We start from the raw sequence: 18457 nt of genomic DNA, 5'->3' as shown, positions 1-18457 counted from the left end.
TTTCCCTAACCCTAACCATATCCCTCATCCTAGCCCTAACCCTGACCTAAACCTAACCCTTACTCTAACCCTAAACTTAACCCTAACCTTCTCTCTACCCTACCCTAACCCTAACTCTAACAATAATTCTAAACCTGCTCTAACAGTAACCCTGAACCAAGCACTAACTCTAACACTAAACCTAACCCTAACACTAACCCTAACCCTAAAACTAAACCTAACCCTAAACTATCCCCTAACTCTAGTCTAACCCTAAATCTAACCCTAACTCTAGCCCTAACCCAAACTGTAACACTCTAAAACATCAGCTTAACTGTAAACCTAACACTAACCCTCACACAAACCCCTAATCCTTTCAATAACCCTGACCCTATCACTCATCCTAGCCCTAACCCTGACCTAAACCTAACCCTTACTCTAACCCTAAACTTAACCCTAACCTTAACTCTACCTTAACCCTAACCCTAACTCTAACAATAACTCTAAACCTGCCCTAACCGTAACCCTGAACCCTAGCACTAACTCTAACTCTAAACCTAACCCTGACCTAGCCCTACCCTTTAGCGTAAACCTAGCCTTAAACCTAGCCTTACATCTACCCGAACCCTAACCCTATTCCTAACCCTAACACTAACCTTAACCCTACTCTAAACTTAAACCTAACCCTGACTATTAACTGATCTTCACCCTAACTCTAAGCCTAACTCTAACTCTAACCCTAACCATAACAATTACCCTAAACCCTCACCTTAACTGTAAACCTAAGCCTAACCTTCACCCTAACCCTTAACCGTATCCCCAACCCTAAACCTAATGCTATCCCAAAACTTATCCCTAAAACTAACCCTAATACGAACAATAACCCTAACCTAACCCTAATATTAACCCTAAACTTAACCCTACCCGAACCATAAACCTAACCCTAACACCCTAAACCTAACGTCTAACACCATCTCTAATCCTAACCCTTATCATAACCATCACCCTTAACCGAAACTTCACACTAACACTAAACCTAACCTAATGCTAACCCTAAACATAACCCCTAACCCTAACCCGAACCCTAAACCTAACCTTAACACTAACCTGAACACAAACCCAAACTCTAGCCCTATCTATAAAAATAACCCTCACCCTATCCTAAACTTCTTCCAAACCCTAACCCTAACTTTAATCCTAAACCTAAACCTAACCTAAACCCTAACCTTAAACCAAACTCTATCAATAATGTTGTCCATTTGTAAGCCTAGACCGAACACTTATAATAACCCTGAACCTAACACTAAACTTAATCCTAATCCTAAACCTAGAGCTAATCCTAATCCTAACCCGAGACCTAATCCTAACCCTAACCTTAACTCTAACCTTGACCCTAAATAGAACACTAACTCGAACCCTCGACCTGGACCTAAATCTAAATCTTACCCGACACCTAACCCTAAACTTAAACCTAACCCTAACCCTAAACTTAAGCCTGACTCTCAACTGAACACTAACCCCTAAGCTAATCTTCTCCCTTAACATAAACTTCACCCTAACCCTAACCCTAAAACTAAACATAACACTAAATCTCACCCTAACCCTTACCCTAACCCTAATCCTAACCAAAACACTAACACTAATCCTAAACTTAACTCTAACCCTGACCCTAACTCTAACTCTAGCCTAATCCTAACCCTACAACTTACCCTACACACTCAGCTTAAATGGAAACCTAGCAGTAACCTTCACCGGAACATCTAAACCTAACCCCAACCTTTAACCTAACCCTATTTTTTTTATCTCTAACCTTAACATAGCCCTAAACTTAACCATGACTTAAACCTAACACTAACCCTAACACTAACTCTAAACCTAACCTTAACCCTAAACTTAACCCTAATCTTTACACAAACACCAAACCCTAACGCTAACCCTCATCCTTAACCTAAACTTCACCCTAAACATAAGCCTAACCCTAACCCTAAAACTAAACCTAACCCGAAACTATTCCCTAACTCTAGCCTAACCCTAAACCTAACCCTATCTCCAGCCCTAACCCTAACTGTAACACCGTAAAACATCAGCTTAACTGTAAACCTAACACTAAACCTCACACAAACCCCTAACCCTTTCCCTAACCCTAACCATATCCCTCATCCTAGCCCTAACCCTGACCTAAACCTAACCCTTACTCTAACCCTAAACTTACCCCTAACCTTCTCTCTACCCTACCCTAACCCTAACTCTAACAATAATTCTAACCCTGCTCTAACAGTAACCCTGAACCAAGCACTAACTCTAACACTAAACCTAACCCTAACACTAACCCTAACCCTAAAACTAAACCTAACCCTAAACTATCCCCTAACTCTAGTCTAACCCTAAACCTAACCCTAACTCTAGCCCTAACCCAAACTGTAACACCCTAAAACATCAGCTTAACTGTAAACCTAACACTAACCCTCACACAAACCCCTAACCCTTTCAATAACCCTAACCCTATCCCTCATCCTAGCCCTAACCCTGACCTAAACCTAACCCTTACTCTAACCCTAAACTTAACCCTAACCTTAACTCTACCCTAACCCTAACCCTAACTCTAACAATAACTCTAAACCTGCCCTAACCGTAACCCTGAACCCTAGCACTAACTCTAACTCTAAACCTAACCCTGACCTAGCCCTACCCTTTAGCGTAAACCTAGCCTTAAACCTAGCCTTACATCTACCCGAACCCTAACCCTATTCCTAACCCTAACACTAACCTTAACCCTACTCTAACCTTAAACCTAACCCTGACTATTTACTGAACTTCACCCTAACTCTAAGCTTAACTCTAAGTGTAATCCTAACCATAACAATTACCCTAAACCCTCACCTTAACTGTAAACCTAAGCCTAACCTTCACCCTAACCCTTAACCGTATCCCCAACCCTAAACCTAATGCTATCCCAAAACTTATCCCTAAAACTAACCCTAATACGAACAATAACCCTAACCTAACCCTAATATTAACCCTAAACTTAACCCTACCCGAACCATAAACCTAACCCTAACACCCTAAACCTAACGTCTAACACCATCTCTAATCCTAACCCTTATCATAACCATCACCCTTAACCGAAACTTCACACTAACACTAAACCTAACCTAATGCTAACCCTAAACATAACCCCTAACCCTAACCCGAACCCTAAACCTAACCTTAACACTAACCTGAACACAAACCCAAACTCTAGCCCTAACTCTAAAAATAACCTATCCTAAACTTCATCCAAACCCTAAACCTAAACCTAACCTAAACCCTAACCTTAAACCAAACTCTATCAATAACGCTAGTCCATTTGTAAGCCTAGACCGAACACTTATAATAACCCTGAACCTAACACTAAACTTAATCCTAATCCTAAACCTAGACCTAATCCGAATCCTAACCCTAGACCTAATCCTAACCCTAACCTTGACCCTAAATAGAACCCTAACTCTAACCCTCGACTTGGACCTAAATCTAAATCTTACCCGACACCTAACCCTAAACTTAAACCTAACCCTAATCCTAAGCCTGACTCCAAACTGAACCCTAACCCCTAACCTAATCTTCTCCCTTAACATAAACTTCACCCTAACCCTAACCCTAAAACTAAACATAACACTAAATCTCACCCTAACCCTTACCCTAACCCTAATCCTAACCAAAACACTAACACTAATCCTAAACTTAACTCTAACCCTGACCCTAACTCTAACTCTCTCCTAATCCTAACCCTAGAACTTACCCTACACACTCAGCTTAAATGGAAACCTAGCAGTAACCTTCACCGGAACATCTAAACCTAACCCCAACCTTTAACCTAACCCTATTTTTTTATCTCTAACCTTAACATAGCCCTAAACTTAACCATGACTTAAACCTAACACTAACCCTAACACTAACTCTAAACCTAACCTTAACCCTAAACTTAATTCTAACCTTATCCCTAACCCTAACCCCTAACGCTCACCCTTAACTTAAACTTCACCCTAACCCTAACCCTAAAGCGAACACTAAAGCGAACCGTAAACCGAACCCAAAACCTGACCCTACCATTAACACAAACAGCTAACCTTAACACTAAGCCTAACCCTAAACTTAACCCTAACCTTAACACAAACACCAAACCCTAACGCTAACCCTCATCCTTAACCTAAACTTCACCCTAAACATAAGCCTAACTCTAACCCTAAAACTAAACCTAACCCTAAACTATTCCCTAACTCTAGCCTAACCCTAAACCTAACCCTAACTCCAGCCCTAACCCTAACTGTAACACCGTAAAACATCAGCTTAACTGTAAACCTAACACTAAACCTCACACAAACCCCTAACCCTTTCCCTAACCCTAACCATATCCCTCATCCTAGCCCTAACCCTGACCTAAACCTAACCCTTACTCTAACCCTAAACTTAACCCTAACCTTCTCTCTACCCTATCCTAACCCTAACTCTAACTATAATTCTAAACCTGCTCTAACAGTAACCCTGAACCAAGCACTAACTCTAACACTAAACCTAACCCTAACACTAACCCTAACCCTAAAACTAAACCTAACCCTAAACTATCCCCTAACTCTAGTCTAACCCTAAACCTAACCCTAACTCTAGCCCTAACCCAAACTGTAACACCCTAAAACATCAGCTTAACTGTAAACCTAACACTAACCCTCACACAAACCCCTAATCCTTTCAATAACCCTGACCCTATCACTCATCCTAGCCCTAACCCTGACCTAAACCTAACCTTTACTCTAACCCTAAACTTAACCCTAACCTTAACTCTACCTTAACCCTAACCCTAACTCTAACAATAACTCTAAACCTGCCCTAACCATAACCCTGAACCCTAGCACTAACTCTAACTCTAAACCTAACCCTGACCTAGCCCTACCCTTTAGCGTAAACCTAGCCTTAAACCTAGCCTTACATCTACCCGAACCCTAACCCTATTCCTAACCCTAACACTAACCTTAACCCTACTCTAAACTTAAACCTAACCCTGACTATTAACTGATCTTCACCCTAACTCTAAGCCTAACTCTAACTCTAACCCTAACCATAACAATTATCCTAAACCCTCACCTTAACTGTAAACCTAAGCCTAACCTTCACCCTAACCCTTAACCGTATCCCCAACCCTAAACCTAATGCTATCCCAAAACTTATCCCTAAAACTAACCCTAATACGAACAATAACCCTAACCTAACCCTAATATTAACCCTAAACTTAACCCTACCCGAACCATAAACCTAACCCTAACACCCTAAACCTAACGTCTAACACCATCTCTAATCCTAACCCTTATCATAACCATCACCCTTAACCGAAACTTCACACTAACACTAAACCTAACCTAATGCTAACCCTAAACATAACCCCTAACCCTAACCCGAACCCTAAACCTAACCTTAACACTAACCTGAACACAAACCCAAACTCTAGCCCTATCTATAAAAATAACCCTCACCCTATCCTAAACTTCTTCCAAACCCTAACCCTAACTTTAATCCTAAACCTAAACCTAACCTAAACCCTAACCTTAAACCAAACTCTATCAATAATGTTGTCCATTTGTAAGCCTAGACCGAACACTTATAATAACCCTGAACCTAACACTAAACTTAATCCTAATCCTAAACCTAGAGCTAATCCTAATCCTAACCCGAGACCTAATCCTAACCCTAACCTTAACTCTAACCTTGACCCTAAATAGAACACTAACTCGAACCCTCGACCTGGACCTAAATCTAAATCTTACCCGACACCTAACTCTAAACTTAAACCTAACCCTAACCCTAAACTTAAGCCTGACTCTCAACTGAACACTAACCCCTAAGCTAATCTTCTCCCTTAACATAAACTTCACCCTAACCCTAACCCTAAAACTAAACATAACACTAAATCTCACCCTAACCCTTACCCTAACCCTAATCCTAACCAAAACACTAACACTAATCCTAAACTTAACTCTAACCCTGACCCTAACTCTAACTCTAGCCTAATCCTAACCCTAGAACTTCCCCTACACACTCAGCTTAAATGGAAACCTAGCAGTAACCTTCACCGGAACATCTAAACCTAACCCCAACCTTTAACCTAACCCTATTTTTTTTATCTCTAACCTTAACATAGCCCTAAACTTAACCATGACTTAAACCTAACACTAACCCTAACACTAACTCTAAACCTAACCTTAACCCTAAACTTAACCCTAATCTTTACACAAACACCAAACCCTAACGCTAACCCTCATCCTTAACCTAAACTTCACCCTAAACATAAGCCTAACCCTAACCCTAAAACTAAACCTAACCCGAAACTATTCCCTAACTCTAGCCTAACCCTAAACCTAACCCTATCTCCAGCCCTAACCCTAACTGTAACACCGTAAAACATCAGCTTAACTGTAAACCTAACACTAAACCTCACACAAACCCCTAACCCTTTCCCTAACCCTAACCATATCCCTCATCCTAGCCCTAACCCTGACCTAAACCTAACCCTTACTCTAACCCTAAACTTACCCCTAACCTTCTCTCTACCCTACCCTAACCCTAACTCTAACAATAATTCTAACCCTGCTCTAACAGTAACCCTGAACCAAGCACTAACTCTAACACTAAACCTAACCCTAACACTAACCCTAACCCTAAAACTAAACCTAACCCTAAACTATCCCCTAACTCTAGTCTAACCCTAAACCTAACCCTAACTCTAGCCCTAACCCAAACTGTAACACCCTAAAACATCAGCTTAACTGTAAACCTAACACTAACCCTCACACAAACCCCTAACCCTTTCAATAACCCTAACCCTATCCCTCATCCTAGCCCTAACCCTGACCTAAACCTAACCCTTACTCTAACCCTAAACTTAACCCTAACCTTAACTCTACCCTAACCCTAACCCTAACTCTAACAATAACTCTAAACCTGCCCTAACCGTAACCCTGAACCCTAGCACTAACTCTAACTCTAAACCTAACCCTGACCTAGCCCTACCCTTTAGCGTAAACCTAGCCTTAAACCTAGCCTTACATCTACCCGAACCCTAACCCTATTCCTAACCCTAACACTAACCTTAACCCTACTCTAACCTTAAACCTAACCCTGACTATTTACTGAACTTCACCCTAACTCTAAGCTTAACTCTAAGTGTAATCCTAACCATAACAATTACCCTAAACCCTCACCTTAACTGTAAACCTAAGCCTAACCTTCACCCTAACCCTTAACCGTATCCCCAACCCTAAACCTAATGCTATCCCAAAACTTATCCCTAAAACTAACCCTAATACGAACAATAACCCTAACCTAACCCTAATATTAACCCTAAACTTAACCCTACCCGAACCATAAACCTAACCCTAACACCCTAAACCTAACGTCTAACACCATCTCTAATCCTAACCCTTATCATAACCATCACCCTTAACCAAAACTTCACACTAACACTAAACCTAACCTAATGCTAACCCTAAACATAACCCCTAACCCTAACCCGAACCCTAAACCTAACCTTAACACTAACCTGAACACAAACCCAAACTCTAGCCCTAACTCTAAAAATAACCTATCCTAAACTTCATCCAAACCCTAAACCTAAACCTAACCTAAACCCTAACCTTAAACCAAACTCTATCAATAACGCTAGTCCATTTGTAAGCCTAGACCGAACACTTATAATAACCCTGAACCTAACACTAAACTTAATCCTAATCCTAAACCTAGACCTAATCCGAATCCTAACCCTAGACCTAATCCTAACCCTAACCTTGACCCTAAATAGAACCCTAACTCTAACCCTCGACTTGGACCTAAATCTAAATCTTACCCGACACCTAACCCTAAACTTAAACCTAACCCTAATCCTAAGCCTGACTCCAAACTGAACCCTAACCCCTAACCTAATCTTCTCCCTTAACATAAACTTCACCCTAACCCTAACCCTAAAACTAAACATAACACTAAATCTCACCCTAACCCTTACCCTAACCCTAATCCTAACCAAAACACTAACACTAATCCTAAACTTAACTCTAACCCTGACCCTAACTCTAACTCTCTCCTAATCCTAACCCTAGAACTTACCCTACACACTCAGCTTAAATGGAAACCTAGCAGTAACCTTCACCGGAACATCTAAACCTAACCCCAACCTTTAACCTAACCCTATTTTTTTATCTCTAACCTTAACATAGCCCTAAACTTAACCATGACTTAAACCTAACACTAACCCTAACACTAACTCTAAACCTAACCTTAACCCTAAACTTAATTCTAACCTTATCCCTAACCCTAACCCCTAACGCTCACCCTTAACTTAAACTTCACCCTAACCCTAACCCTAAAGCGAACACTAAAGCGAACCGTAAACCGAACCCAAAACCTGACCCTACCATTAACACAAACAGCTAACCTTAACACTAAGCCTAACCCTAAACTTAACCCTAACCTTAACACAAACACCAAACCCTAACGCTAACCCTCATCCTTAACCTAAACTTCACCCTAAACATAAGCCTAACTCTAACCCTAAAACTAAACCTAACCCTAAACTATTCCCTAACTCTAGCCTAACCCTAAACCTAACCCTAACTCCAGCCCTAACCCTAACTGTAACACCGTAAAACATCAGCTTAACTGTAAACCTAACACTAAACCTCACACAAACCCCTAACCCTTTCCCTAACCCTAACCATATCCCTCATCCTAGCCCTAACCCTGACCTAAACCTAACCCTTACTCTAACCCTAAACTTAACCCTAACCTTCTCTCTACCCTATCCTAACCCTAACTCTAACTATAATTCTAAACCTGCTCTAACAGTAACCCTGAACCAAGCACTAACTCTAACACTAAACCTAACCCTAACACTAACCCTAACCCTAAAACTAAACCTAACCCTAAACTATCCCCTAACTCTAGTCTAACCCTAAACCTAACCCTAACTCTAGCCCTAACCCAAACTGTAACACCCTAAAACATCAGCTTAACTGTAAACCTAACACTAACCCTCACACAAACCCCTAACCCTTTCAATAACCCTAACCCTATCCCTCATCCTAGCCCTAACCCTGACCTAAACCTAACCCTTACTCTAACCCTAAACTTAACCCTAACCTTAACTCTACCTTAACCCTAACCCTAACTCTAACAATAACTCTAAACCTGCCCTAACCGTAACCCTGAACCCTAGCACTAACTCTAACTCTAAACCTAACCCTGACCTAGCCCTACCCTTTAGCGTAAACCTAGCCTTAAACCTAGCCTTACATCTACCCGAACCCTAACCCTATTCCTAACCCTAACACTAACCTTAACCCTACTCTAAACTTAAACCTAACCCTGACTATTAACTGATCTTCACCCTAACTCTAAGCCTAACTCTAACTCTAACCCTAACCATAACAATTATCCTAAACCCTCACCTTAACTGTAAACCTAAGCCTAACCTTCACCCTAACCCTTAACCGTATCCCCAACCCTAAACCTAATGCTATCCCAAAACTTATCCCTAAAACTAACCCTAATACGAACAATAACCCTAACCTAACCCTAATATTAACCCTAAACTTAACCCTACCCGAACCATAAACCTAACCCTAACACCCTAAACCTAACGTCTAACACCATCTCTAATCCTAACCCTTATCATAACCATCACCCTTAACCGAAACTTCACACTAACACTAAACCTAACCTAATGCTAACCCTAAACATAACCCCTAACCCTAACCCGAACCCTAAACCTAACCTTAACACTAACCTGAACACAAACCCAAACTCTAGCCCTATCTATAAAAATAACCCTCACCCTATCCTAAACTTCTTCCAAACCCTAACCCTAACTTTAATCCTAAACCTAAACCTAACCTAAACCCTAACCTTAAACCAAACTCTATCAATAATGTTGTCCATTTGTAAGCCTAGACCGAACACTTATAATAACCCTGAACCTAACACTAAACTTAATCCTAATCCTAAACCTAGAGCTAATCCTAATCCTAACCCGAGACCTAATCCTAACCCTAACCTTAACTCTAACCTTGACCCTAAATAGAACACTAACTCTAACCCTCGACCTGGACCTAAATCTAAATCTTACCCGACACCTAACCCTAAACTTAAACCTAACCCTAACCCTAAACTTAAGCCTGACTCTCAACTGAACACTAACCCCTAAGCTAATCTTCTCCCTTAACATAAACTTCACCCTAACCCTAACCCTAAAAGTAAACATAACACTAAATCTCACCCTAACCCTTACCCTAACCCTAATCCTAACCAAAACACTAACACTAATCCTAAACTTAACTCTAACCCTGACCCTAACTCTAACTCTAGCCTAATCCTAACCCTAGAACTTCCCCTACACACTCAGCTTAAATGGAAACCTAGCAGTAACCTTCACCGGAACATCTAAACCTAACCCCAACCTTTAACCTAACCCTATTTTTTTTATCTCTAACCTTAACATAGCCCTAAACTTAACCATGACTTAAACCTAACACTAACCCTAACACTAACTCTAAACCTAACCTTAACCCTAAACTTAACCCTAATCTTTACACAAACACCAAACCCTAACGCTAACCCTCATCCTTAACCTAAACTTCACCCTAAACATAAGCCTAACCCTAACCCTAAAACTAAACCTAACCCGAAACTATTCCCTAACTCTAGCCTAACCCTAAACCTAACCCTATCTCCAGCCCTAACCCTAACTGTAACACCGTAAAACATCAGCTTAACTGTAAACCTAACACTAAACCTCACACAAACCCCTAACCCTTTCCCTAACCCTAACCATATCCCTCATCCTAGCCCTAACCCTGACCTAAACCTAACCCTTACTCTAACCCTAAACTTAACCCTAACCTTCTCTCTACCCTACCCTAACCCTAACTCTAACAATAATTCTAACCCTGCTCTAACAGTAACCCTGAACCAAGCACTAACTCTAACACTAAACCTAACCCTAACACTAACCCTAACCCTAAAACTAAACCTAACCCTAAACTATCCCCTAACTCTAGTCTATCCCTAAACCTAACCCTAACTCTAGCCCTAACCCAAACTGTAACACCCTAAAACATCAGCTTAACTGTAAACCTAACACTAACCCTCACACAAACCCCTAACCCTTTCAATAACCCTAACCCTATCCCTCATCCTAGCCCTAACCCTGACCTAAACCTAACCCTTACTCTAACCCTAAACTTAACCCTAACCTTAACTCTACCTTAACCCTAACCCTAACTCTAACAATAACTCTAAACCTGCCCTAACCGTAACCCTGAACCCTAGCACTAACTCTAACTCTAAACCTAACCCTGACCTAGCCCTACCCTTTAGCGTAAACCTAGCCTTAAACCTAGCCTTACATCTACCCGAACCCTAACCCTATTCCTAACCCTAACACTAACCTTAACCCTACTCTAACCTTTAACCTAACCCTGACTATTAACTGATCTTCACCCTAACTCTAAGCCTAACTCTAACTCTAACCCTAACCATAACAATTACCCTAAACCCTCACCTTAACTGTAAACCTGAGCCTAACCTTCACCCTAACCCTTAACCGTATCCCCAACCCTAAACCTAATGCTATCCCAAAACTTATCCCTAAAACTAACCCTAATACGAACAATAACCCTAACCTAACCCTAATATTAACCCTAAACTTAACCCTACCCGAACCATAAACCTAACCCTAACACTCTAAACCTAACGTCTAACACCATCTCTAATCCTAACCCTTATCATAACCATCACCCTTAACCGAAACTTCACACTAACACTAAACCTAACCTAATGCTAACCCTAAACATAACCCCTAACCCTAACCCGAACCCTAAACCTAACCTTAACACTAACCTGAACACAAACCCAAACTCTAGCCCTAACTCTAAAAATAACCTATCCTAAACTTCATCCAAACCCTAAACCTAAACCTAACCTAAACCCTAACCTTAAACCAAACTCTATCAATAACGCTAGTCCATTTGTAAGCCTAGACCGAACACTTACAATAACCCTGAACCTAACACTAAACTTAATCCTAATCCTAAACCTAGACCTAATCCGAATCCTAACCCTAGACCTAATCCTAACCCTAACCTTGACCCTAAATAGAACACTAACTCTAACCCTCGACTTGGACCTAAATCTAAATCTTACCCGACACCTAACCCTAAACTTAAACCTAACCCTAACCCTAAGCCTGACTCCAAACCGAACCCTAACCCCTAACCTAATCTTCTCCCTTAACATAAACTTCACTCTAACCCTAACCCTAAAACTAAACATAACACTAAATCTCACCCTAACCCTTACCCTAACCCTAATCCTAACCAAAACACTAACACTAATCCTAAACTTAACTCTAACCCTGACCCTAACTCTAACTCTAGCCTAATCCTAACCCTAGAACTTCCCCTACACACTCAGCTTAAATGGAAACCTAGCAGTAACCTTCACCGGAACATCTAAACCTAACCCCAACCTTTAACCTAACCCTATTTTTTTTATCTCTAACCTTAACATAGCCCTAAACTTAACCATGACTTAAACCTAACACTAACCCTAACACTAACTCTAAACCTAACCTTAACCCTAAACTTAATCCTAACCTTATCCCTAACCCTAACCCCTAACGCTCACCCTTAACTTAAACTTCACCCTAACCCTAACCCTAAAGCGAACACTAACCCGAACCGTAAACCGAACCCTAAACCTGACCCTAACATTAACACAAACAGCTAACCTTAACACTAAGCCTAACCCTAAACTTAACCCTAACCTTTACACAAACACCAAACCCTAACGCTAACCCTCATCCTTAACCTAAACTTCACCCTAAACATAAGCCTAACCCTAACCCTAAAACTAAACCTAACCCGAAACTATTCCCTAACTCTAGCCTAACCCTAAACCTAACCCTAACTCCAGCCCTAACCCTAACTGTAACACCGTAAAACATCAGCTTAACTCTAAACCTAACACTAAACCTCACACAAACCCCTAATCCTTTCCTTAACCCTAACCATATCCCTCATCCTAGCCCTAACCCTGACCTAAACCTAACCCTTACTCTAACCCTAAACTTAACCCTAACCTTCTCTCTACCCTACCCTAACCCTAACTCAAACAATAATTCTAACCCTGCTCTAACAGTAACCCTGAACCAAGCACTAACTCTAACACTAAACCTAACCCTAACACTAACCCTAACCCTAAAACTAAACCTAACCCTAAACTATCCCCTAACTCTAGTCTAACCCTAAACCTAACCCTAACTCTAGCCCTAACCCAAACTGTAACACCCTAAAACATCAGCTTAACTGTAAACCTAACACTAACCCTCACACAAACCCCTAATCCTTTCAATAACCCTAACCCTATCACTCATCCTAGCCCTAACCCTGACCTAAACCTAACCCTTACTCTAACCCTAAACTTAACCCTCACCTTAACTCTACCTTAACCCTAACCCTAACTCTAACAATAACTCTAAACCTGCCCTAACCGTAACCCTGAACCCTAGCACTAACTCTAACTCTAAACCTAACCCTGACCTAGCCCTACCCTTTAGCGTAAACCTAGCCTTAAACCTAGCCTTACATCTACCCGAACCCTAACCCTATTCCTAACCCTAACACTAACCTTAACCCTACTCTAACCTTTAACCTAACCCTGACTATTAACTGATCTTCACCCTAACTCTAAGCCTAACTCTAAGTGTAATCCTAACCATAACAATTACCCTAAACCCTCACCTTAACTGTAAACCTGAGCCTAACCTTCACCCTAACCCTTAACCGTATCCCCAACCCTAAACCTAATGCTATCCCAAAACTTATCCCTAAAACTAACCCTAATACGAACAATAACCCTAACCTAACCCTAATATTAACCCTAAACTTAACCCTACCCGAACCATAAACCTAACCCTAACACTCTAAACCTAACGTCTAACACCATCTCTAATCCTAACCCTTATCATAACCATCACCCTTAACCGAAACTTCACACTAACACTAAACCTAACCTAATGCTAACCCTAAACATAACCCCTAACCCTAACCCGAACCCTAAACCTAACCTTAACACTAACCTGAACACAAACCCAAACTCTAGCCCTAACTCTAAAAATAACCTATCCTAAACTTCATCCAAACCCTAAACCTAAACCTAACCTAAACCCTAACCTTAAACCAAACTCTATCAATAACGCTAGTCCATTTGTAAGCCTAGACCGAACACTTACAATAACCCTGAACCTAACACTAAACTTAATCCTAATCCTAAACCTAGACCTAATCCGAATCCTAACCCTAGACCTAATCCTAACCCTAACCTTGACCCTAAATAGAACACTAACTCTAACCCTCGACTTGGACCTAAATCTAAATCTTACCCGACACCTAACCCTAAACTTAAACCTAACCCTAACCCTAAGCCTGACTCCAAACCGAACCCTAACCCCTAACCTAATCTTCTCCCTTAACATAAACTTCACTCTAACCCTAACCCTAAAACTAAACATAACACTAAATCTCACCCTAACCCTTACCCTAACCCTAATCCTAACCAAAACACTAACACTAATCCTAAACTTAACTCTAACCCTGACCCTAACTCTAACTCTCTCCTAATCCTAACCCTAGAACTTCCCCTACACACTCAGCTTAAATGGAAACCTAGCAGTAACCTTCACCGGAACATCTAAACCTAACCCCAACCTTTAACCTAACCCTATTTTTTTTATCTCTAACCTTAACATAGCCCTAAACTTAACCATGACTTAAACCTAACACTAACCCTAACACTAACTCTAAACCTAACCTTAACCCTAAACTTAATCCTAACCTTATCCCTAACCCTAACCCCTAACGCTCACCCTTAACTTAAACTTCACCCTAACCCTAACCCTAAAGCGAACACTAACCCGAACCGTAAACCGAACCCTAAACCTGACCCTAACATTAACACAAACAGCTAACCTTAACACTAAGCCTAACCCTAAACTTAACCCTAACCTTTACACAAACACCAAACCCTAACGCTAACCCTCATCCTTAACCTAAACTTCACCCTAAACATAAGCCTAACCCTAACCCTAAAACTAAACCTAACCCGAAACTATTCCCTAACTCTAGCCTAACCCTAAACCTAACCCTAACTCCAGCCCTAACCCTAACTGTAACACCGTAAAACATCAGCTTAACTCTAAACCTAACACTAAACCTCACACAAACCCCTAATCCTTTCCCTAACCCTAACCATATCCCTCATCCTAGCCCTAACCCTGACCTAAACCTAACCCTTACTCTAACCCTAAACTTAACCCTAACCTTCTCTCTACCCTACCCTAACCCTAACTCTAACAATAATTCTAACCCTGCTCTAACAGTAACCCTGAACCAAGCACTAACTCTAACACTAAACATAACCCTAACACTAACCCTAACCCTAAAACTAAACCTAACCCTAAACTATCCCCTAACTCTAGTCTAACCCTAAACCTAACCCTAACTCTAGCCCTAACCCAAACTGTAACACCCTAAAACATCAGCTTAACTGTAAACCTAACAGTAACCCTCACACAAACCCCTAATCCTTTCAATAACCCTAACCCGATCACTCATCCTAGCCCTAACCCTGACCTAAACCTAACCCTTACTCTAACCCTAAACTTAACCCTAACCTTAACTCTACCTTAACCCTAACCCTAACTCTAACAATAACTCTAAACCTGCCCTAACCGTAACCCTGAACCCTAGCACTAACTCTAACTCTAAACCTAACCCTGACCTAGCCCTACCCTTTAGCGTAAACCTAGCCTTAAACCTAGCCTTACATCTACCCGAACCCTAACCCTATTCCTAACCCTAACACTAACCTTAACCCTACTCTAACCTTCAACCTAACCCTGACTATTAACTGATCTTCACCCTAACTCTAAGCCTAACTCTAAGTGTAATCCTAACCATAACAATTACCCTAAACCCTCACCTTAACTGTAAACCTAAGCCTAACCTTCACCCTAACCCTTAACCGTATCCCCAACCCTAAACCTAATGCTATCCCAAAACTTATCCCTAAAACTAACCCTAATACGAACAATAACCCTAACTTAACCCTAATATTAACCCTAAACTTAACCCTACCCGAACCATAAACCTAACCCTAACACCCTAAACCTAACGTCTAACACCATCTCTAATCCTAACCCTTATCATAACCATCACCCTTAACCGAAACTTCACACTAACACTAAACCTAACCTAATGCTAACCCTAAACATAACCCCTAACCCTAACCCGAATCCTAAACCTAACCTTAACACTAACCTGAACACAAACCCAAACTCTAGCCCTATCTATAAAAATAACCCTCACCCTATCCTAAACTTCTTCCAAACCCTAACCCTAACTTTAATCCTAAACCTAAACCTAACCTAAACCCTAACCTTAAACCAAACTCTATCAATAATGTTGTCCATTTGTAAGCCTAGACCGAACACTTATAATAACCCTGAACCTAACACTAAACTTAATCCTAATCCTAAACCTAGAGCTAATCCTAATCCTAACCCGAGACCTAATCCTAACCCTAACCTTAACTCTAACCTTGACCCTAAATAGAACACTAACTCTAACCCTCGACTTGGACCTAAATCTAAATCTTACCCGACACCTAACCCTAAACTTAAACCTAACCCTGACCCTAAACTTAAGCCTGACTCTCAACTGAACACTAACCCCTAAGCTAATCTTCTCCCTTAACATAAACTTCACCCTAACCCTAACCCTAAAAGTAAACATAACACTAAATCTCACCCTAACCCTTACCCTAACCCTAATCCTAACCAAAACACTAACACTAATCCTAAACTTAACTCTAACCCTGACCCTAACTCTAACTCTAGCCTAATCCTAACCCTAGAACTTCCCCTACACACTCAGCTTAAATGGAAACCTAGCAGTAACCTTCACCGGAACATCTAAACCTAACCCCAACCTTTAACCTAACCCTATTTTTTTTATCTCTAACCTTAACATAGCCCTAAACTTAACCATGACTTAAACCTAACACTAACCCTAACACTAACTCTAAACCTAACCTTAACCCTAAACTTAATCCTAACCTTATCTCTAACCCTAACCCCTAACGCTCACCCTTAACTTAAACTTCACCCTAACCCTAACCCTAAAGCGAACACTAACCCGAACCGTAAACCGAACCCTAAACCTGACCCTAACATTAACACAAACAGCTAACCTTAACACTAAGCCTAACCCTAAACTTAACCCTAACCTTTACACAAACACCAAACCCTAACGCTAACCCTCATCCTTAACCTAAACTTCACCCTAAACATAAGCCTAACCCTAACCCTAAAACTAAACCTAACCCGAAACTATTCCCTAACTCTAGCCTAACCCTAAACCTAACCCTATCTCCAGCCCGAACCCTAACTGTAACACCGTAAAACATCAGCTTAACCGTAAACCTAACACTAAACCTCACACAAACCCCTAACCCTTTCCCTAACCCTAACCATATCCCTCATCCTAGCCCTAACCCTGACCTAAACCTAACCCTTACTCTAACCCTAAACTTAACCCTAACCTTCTCTCTACCCTACCCTAACCCTAACTCTAACAATAATTCTAACCCTGCTCTAACAGTAACCCTGAACCAAGCACTAACTCTAACACTAAACCTAACCCTAACACTAACCCTAACCCTAAAACTAAACCTAACCCTAAACTATCCCCTAACTCTAGTCTAACCCTAAACCTAACCCTAACTCTAGCCCTAACCCAAACTTTAACACCCTAAAACATCAGCTTAACTGTAAACCTAACACTAACCCTCACACAAACCCCTAACCCTTTCAATAACCCTAACCCTATCCCTCATCCTAGCCCTAACCCTGACCTAAACCTAACCCTTACTCTAACCCTAAACTTAACCCTAACCTTAACTCTACCTTAACCCTAACCCTAACTCTAACAATAACTCTAAACCTGCCCTAACCGTAACCCTGAACCCTAGCACTAACTCTAACTCTAAACCTAACCCTGACCTAGCCCTACCCTTTAGCGTAAACCTAGCCTTAAACCTAGCCTTACATCTACCCGAACCCTAACCCTATTCCTAACCCTAACACTAACCTTAACCCTACTCTAACCTTCAACCTAACCCTGACTATTAACTGATCTTCACCCTAACTCTAAGCCTAACTCTAACTCTAACCCTAACCATAACAATTACCCTAAACCCTCACCTTAACTGTAAACCTAAGCCTAACCTTCACCCTAACCCTTAACCGTATCCCCAACCCTAAACCTAATGCTATCCCAAAACTTATCCCTAAAACTAACCCTAATACGAACAATAACCCTAACCTAACCCTAATATTAACCCT

The sequence above is a fragment of the Loxodonta africana genome, unplaced genomic scaffold, assembly GCF_030014295.1.
Source record: "Loxodonta africana isolate mLoxAfr1 unplaced genomic scaffold, mLoxAfr1.hap2 scaffold_99, whole genome shotgun sequence".
Lineage (NCBI taxonomy): Eukaryota > Metazoa > Chordata > Mammalia > Proboscidea > Elephantidae > Loxodonta > Loxodonta africana.
Note: the sequence above shows the minus strand (reverse complement) of the source record.